Source organism: Pelecanus crispus, chromosome W (assembly GCF_030463565.1).
Source record: "Pelecanus crispus isolate bPelCri1 chromosome W, bPelCri1.pri, whole genome shotgun sequence".
Taxonomy (NCBI): Eukaryota; Metazoa; Chordata; class Aves; order Pelecaniformes; family Pelecanidae; genus Pelecanus; species Pelecanus crispus.
Genome location: NC_134675.1, coordinates 18,766,185 through 18,772,184, shown reverse-complemented (window position 1 = coordinate 18,772,184; position 6,000 = coordinate 18,766,185).

Sequence of the window (6,000 nt, the reverse complement as noted above, 5' to 3'; positions counted from 1 at the left end):
TCAGTTTCTTCTCTCTTCATGAAGAAGGTTGGTGTTCTTTCAGAGAAGGTATTGGAAATGGATATAGACTAAACCTTATTTTTTATAGAGCTGGTACTGAAAGCAGATGTGTGCTATTTTATACTACCCTTTCCTACAATCTTATAAGCATGTAGGTACATATTTATCTTTAAAATACTATTTATTTTGCTTTATAGCCCAAACAGAATTATTTGGGAAAGAAAAAATCCAAATGGAAAATACCTGTTTGCTTGGGTTTGGGGTGGGGATCTTTTGGTTTGTTTGGGTTTGTTTTCTTTCCAGAGGAAAAAGTTTTATTTGGGAATGGAAAAACTGAGTGCATTTCCTTAGTACATTTTTTCAGACAAAATTAAAACGGGTCATATGCCAAAATCCTCTGTAAATTCTATTAAATGGCAAACATTGGCTTTTGCCAGCCTGCCAGCTACTTGGTTACAATTTTATGTTCTCCTGTGGGCACTATGTTATGGTCAAGAAAGACTATAAACTACAAACCATTTTTGTTTTTTGCACTATCTCTGAAGTAAAAACAGCATAGCCAAATGCTGATGCAAGCAAGCAGCCATCTAATTGAATTCACTGGTTATCATACATATGGAATTTTAAAAAGCAGCTCCCTTGTGGGTTTGTGGGAAGACTTTTTTTTCTTATGGTCCCTGGGAGGCTCCAGGTTGTCCACTTGCTGGGCAGATTATATCTTGTAGTATATTTCAGAATTTCTATTTTTTTACTGAGATGCAAAGCAGAATATGTTGCATTTTGTGCTTGTTCCATAATAGCTACTTACTGCACCACAGGCAGTATATAAATGAAATAAAGACTGGAAGAGGGAGGGAGAGATAAAATGAAAGATTCCTGGAAAATACTTCAGCTTTAGATATATGAATTCCTAGCAAGTTGTGCTAGTTTGACCCTGGCTGGATGCCAAGTGCCCACCATAGCCACTCTATCACTCCCCTTCTCAACTGGACAGGGGAGAGAAAATATAACAAAAATGCTCATGGGTGAAGATAAGGACAGGGAGATCACTCAGCAATTACCGTCATAGGCAAAACAGAATCGACTTTGGCAATAAATTAAACTGATTTTCCCCATCAAAACTGAGTAGGGTAATGAGAAATAAAACCAAATCTTAAAACACCTTCCCCCCACCCCTCCCTTATTCCCAGGCTCAACTTCACTCCTGATTTTCTCTACCTTCTCCCTCTGAGCTGCACAGGGGTATGGGGAATGGGGGTTGTGGTCAGTTCATCATGTGTCGTCTCTGCTGCTCCTTCCTCCTCAAGGGGAAGACTCCTCACGCTCTTCCCCTGCTCCAGCATGGGGTCCCTCCCACAGGAGACAGTCCTCCATGAATGTCTCCAACATGGGTCCTTCCATGGGGTGCAGTTCTTCACAAACTGTTCCAGCGTGGATCCCTTCCATGGGGTGCAGTCCTTCAGGAGCAGACTGCTCCAGCGTGGGCTCCTCTCTCCACAGGTCCATAGGTCCTGCCAGGAGCCTGCTCCAGCGCAGGCTTCCCACGGGGTCATAGCCTCCTTCAGGCACATCCACCTGCTCTGGCATGGGGTCCTCCATGGGCTGCAGGTGGATATCTGCTCCACCATTAACCTCCATGGGCTGTAGGGGGACAACCTACCTCACCATGGTCTTCACCATGGGCTGCAGGGGAATCTCTGCTCCAGCCCCTGGAGCACTTCCTCCCCCTCCTTCTTCACTGACCTTGGTGTTTGCATAGCTGTTTCTATCATGTATTCTCACTCCTCTCTCCAGCTGCAGTTTGTGTCCTGGTGGGTTTGGGGTTTTTTTTTTCCCCCTTCTTAAATATGTTATCCCAGAGGTGCTACCACTGTCACTGATTGGATTGGCCTTGGCCAGCAGTGGGTCCATCTTGGAGCTGGCTGGCATTGGCCCTGTCAGACATAGGGGAATCTTCTAGAAGCTTTTTACAGAAGCCACCCCTGTAGCCCCCCCCACTACTGAAACCTTGCCACTCAAAACCAATACACAAGGTTTAGGAGAGACTTGTGTTTGCTTTCTCGGGAAGTCAGGCAGACTTCCTGAGAGGGAGATATGTAGATATGTTGTTTCATGTATACATTAATTTGTACTTTTATACCCTGGAAAAAAACAGTTAGAGTGACTAGGTTATCAGTAAGTTAATAATTTTTCTGTATGCTGGTTGTTTATGATATGTGTGGGGAACATATTCTGAGTTACACTTCTGAGCTGCTGATCTTTAGGCTGTGATGTTATAAACAAAAGGTGCTTAAAAATAAGAGGGCATAATATAATCCCAGTCATTTCATGAGTACACTATGCATATGCTTAAAGTTATGTATATGCGTAATGATCTATTTATATGTAGGGTAATCTGTTAATCTGTGTTTTGGTATAAAATGTCTGAGTAATGCTAATGTTTGTCTTCTGTGTTCTTTATGGGCTCCTTTGAAGATAGCAGTAGTTTTCAAAGAGCTGAGAGTTCTCACTGAGTCTGTTTTAAAGCAGCAGCTTGAAAATCCTAAAATATCACTTGAAGGTAACTTTTTATTACTGTATTGCTGACATGACTTTGCTAACTGAACATCGTGGCAAATGTGAGAAAGTATTAGTACATTGCATCATAACCCAATAGGGTTAGTGAAAAGTAAATAGAATTCCATTATCTTGAGAGGCATCCAAAAAGTCATTACTAATCCTACATATATTATGAGGCTCATCCTAGATGTATGAGGATCTGCACAACTGCTGATTCAAAGATATACTTGATAACAACATTAAAGGTTAGTGGTAGTAACGGTGAGGTACATGTCTGTCCTGGTTTCAGCTGGGATAGAGTTAATTCTCTTCCTAGTAGCAGGCATAGTGCAGTGTGTTGGATTTAGGATGAGAATAATGTTGATAATGCACTGATGTTTTAGTTGTTGCTAAGTAGTGCTTACACTAGTCAAGGACTTTTCAGCTTCCCATGCCCTGCCAGGAGTATAAGGCTCTACTGGAAACTGGTGCACAGCGTACCCTAATGCCATCAAGCTATACAGGGGCAGAACCCATCTGTATTTCTGGAGGGACAGGGGGATCCCAACACCTAACTGAATTGGAGGCTGAAGTGAGCCTAACTGGGAATGAGTGGCAGAAGCACCCCATTGTGACTGGCCCAGAGGCTCCGTGCATCCTTGGCATAGACTACCTGAGGAGAGGGTATTTCAAGGACCCAAAAGGGTACCATTGGGCTGTCCTGGTTTTGGCTGGGATAGAGTTAATTTTCTTCCTAGTAGCAGGCATAGTGCTGTGCTTTGGATTTAGTAGGAGAAGAATGTTGATAACACACTGATGTTTTAGTTGTTGCTGAGTGCTGCTTACTACTAGTCAAGGACTTTTCAGCTTCCCATGCTCTGCCAGGTGCACAAGAAACTGGGAGGGGGCACAGCCAGAATAGTGGATCCAAACTGACCAAAGGGCTATTCCATACCATATGATGTCATGCTCAGTATATAAACTGGGGGGGGCTGGCCGGGGAGCAGGGATTGCTGCTTGGGAACTGTCTGGGTATCGGTCAGCGGGTGGTGAGCAATTGCATTGTGCATTGCTTGCTTTGTGTATTATTATCATTATTATATTGTTACTATTATCATTACAATTTTACTTTATTTCAATTATTAAACTGTTCTTATCTCAACCCAGGAGTTTTTCCTCCCTCTTACTCCTCTGATTCTCTCTGCCATCCCATCGGGGTAGGGAGAGTGAGCGAGCGAGCGGCTGTGTGGTGCTTAGTTGCTGGCTGGGGCTAAACCACGACATGGGCTTTTGGTATAGCTGCCTTGGAGACAGAGGAAATGAAACAGTTGTCCACCTTGCCTGGTCTCTCGGAGGACCCTTCTGTTGTGGTGTTGCTGAGGGTCAAAGAACAACAGGTGCCGATCGCTGCCACAACAGGGCACCAGCAGTAATATCGCACACCCAAGACTCCCTTATTTCCATCCATAAGCTGATTCTTTGACTGGAGAGTCAAGGAGTTATCAGCAAGTTTCGCTCACCCTTTAACTGTCCCTTATCGCCAGTGAGAAAGTCTAATGGAGAGTGGAAACTAACAGTGGACTGTTGTGGCCTGAATGACATCATGCTCCCACTGATTGCTGCTGTGCTGGACATGCTAGAACTTTAACATGAACTGGACTCAAAGGCGTTTTTTTGTTTTGTTCTTATTTCTCTGTATTCTACTATGTTACAATTAATTGGCAACAAATTAAATTTATTTCCCCAAGTTGAGTTTGTTTTGCCTGTGGCAGTAATTTTCAAGTAATCTCCCTGTCCTTATCTTGACCCACAAGCCTTCCATTTTATTTTCTCGCCCTGTCCTGTTGATGGAGGGGGAGTGATAGAGCAGCTGGGTGGGAACCTGATGGTCAGCCAAGGTCAATCCACCACAGGCACCCATCTGTCAACCCAACCAATCATCTAGAAAGTTTTGCTGCCTGCCGGGAGCCAGGATCCAGGATCTGGGATGTTATGGAGGGACTGATGAGGTTTGTTCAGCCCTCTGACTACTACCCTTTGCTGTTATTCCATGTGGGCACAAATGATACTGCCAGGGCTAACCTGGACAGTATCAGAAGTGACTACAGAGCTCAAGGGGCAGTAGTCAGGGGCATGGGGGCCCAGGTGGTATTCTTGATCCTGTCAGTAAGGGAAAGGGTGTGAGGAGGACTGTTAAGACTAATTAGGTCAAGAGTAAATTCTTAGTTTTGCATATAAGGTATGTTCCTTTTGTCTATAACAAGATTTTGAGTGTAACAAACTGGTGGGAATTCAAGCAACCTATTCTGTAATTTGGCTGCAAAAATTGGTAGCATAGATCAGGTTCCTCAGGGCTTTGCTCAGCTGAGGATTGAATGTCTCCCAGAATGGAAATCCCACAACCTCTCTGGGCTCCTGTTCCAGGGTTTGACCACCTTCATGGGGGAAAAGTCTTTTTGTATATCTAGTCAGAATTTCCCATGTTCCAACTTCTGTTGGACTTGCAAGTGCCAAGATTTGCAAGTGCTGAAGAGAGGGTAAGAATCATTGCCCTCAACCTGCTGGCTATACACTTGCTAGTGCAGCCCAGTATGTGGTTGGCCACCTTCTCTACAAGAATACACTGCTGCCCTCTGTTGAACTTCTTGTCCACAAAGATCCCCAGGTCCTTTTCAACAAAGCTGCTTTCTAGCAAACCAGCCCCCAGCCTCTACTGATGCACAGGGTTCTATTGCCTGGTAACTGACAGGGGTTATGCTTGCTTGAGTTGAGAGTCAAGGTGAACAATGGATGACAAGATCAATTTTCAGGTAGGAAAGCTCACCACACACACAAAAAAATGTCACTGTTGCATTTACAGTCCGTTCATTGTGGGTGACAATAGGTGTTTAAAATAATAGCTATGTTCCAAAGTACATTCAGTTTTCCAACAGAGTGAATATAACCAAAATTGGATAATAGCAATTGAGACAAAGATGAATGTAGCAGACATCTGTTAACATGACCAAACACTGGCTGGGAAAGGATCTGAAGTGCTGCAGCAGTCAAAATGTTTTTTCATAATATCAGAATGTTGCAAGCCCATCCTCACCACTGTTTTGCAACACATTTAGAATAATGCGTTTGCTTTTAATTAGTTTTCAAATATCAGGCTATGGGCTCAATAATACCAGGGCCCCCCTTGTCATGACCCGAACTGGGCTGTCCGGAGTGGATCATGGAGGTTCTGTGATTCCCTTGGGCTAAATTAAGGTGAAACGACACCAAATGATCAATTAAACACTTTATTGATGGTAAACGCCAACCCGAACAAGGAAAACGCAATGATAAGCAACGTGGGTTCTAATTCACGTACTTATAAGAGGAAAGGAAAAGGAAGAAAGAGGAGAGAGAGAGAGATCACCACCATTGGATCCCACAATGTCGATGGTAAACGTGGCAGTCCTCCGGCAGTGGGCGTGC